Consider the following 991-nt stretch of genomic DNA (forward strand, 5'->3'; position numbering starts at 1 on the left):
AAAAAAGCAACTGACTTTCTTTCCCCCATGGAGGGCCATTTGGAGAAAGAGAAAAACCTCCTCTGAGAAATATTAAATAAAGTTAGAATTGGAAGAAAGTAAATCTGGCAGAAATATGCCTGGAGAGGAATCTTTGCAGTCAGAGACACTCTCCTCCCTTTATTTATTATTAATTTTTAAAATAAAAATGTAATTCAGTCCAACCGGTATTTGATTGTGTACATAATCAATGCAAAGTGAACGACATACTCTACATTTCCAGAAGGTTAGAATTTGTGTGACGGTAATTATGCTGCTCCAGTGGAAACAGATGTCTGTAGATTTCTGTTTTGTTACTGGGCAGGTAAATAAGAGCCTGTTTTCAGGGACCTATTGCAGGTGGGTGGGGTGGAGGTCAGAGCCTAGGAGCAGAGAATGAAAGATCATTCTGAGTCACTCCAGATCTAGATCTAGAAGGTGTCACTTCGGCAGGAAGTGTGAGGGTGAGGTGTCCAAATCCTGATACTAGGAGGAAGAGAAGGTCAGAGAAAATGGCTCAGGCTAGACAGATGCCACGTGCAGTTACAATCTTCTAACCACTGGGCATGAAGCGGTTAAAGAAAACCCAAGGCAGCAGTGGCCAGGAGGCTCTGTAAGAGCCACACACAGGAAGTGTCATAGGCTTCATTTTCCTGTGCCACGTAGGGAGACTTGTTTCAGCCAGGACTGAATCTGAAAGCTATTCTACCCGCTAGAAAGCCGGGAGTTATAAAACCCTCCCAGTGCCACAGCATGACTCAGAAGCAGCTGAGCAGGACCCAGAACCGAGGGGACAGCTGAGGCAGAATCACACTTTTGCCTCATCTATGGGAAAAAAGCAAAACCTCCTTAGCAACAGAATAATTTAGCCATCGTTCACCAATATAAATCCCAGACAGACAAGAGGCTTATGTGGAAACACTTGAAAAGCTAGAGAAAAATAAAAGAATATTTAGCTGATCTCAAGCAAAGG

The sequence above is a fragment of the Galeopterus variegatus genome, unplaced genomic scaffold (assembly GCF_000696425.1).
Source record: "Galeopterus variegatus unplaced genomic scaffold, G_variegatus-3.0.2 Scaffold939, whole genome shotgun sequence".
NCBI lineage: Eukaryota > Metazoa > Chordata > Mammalia > Dermoptera > Cynocephalidae > Galeopterus > Galeopterus variegatus.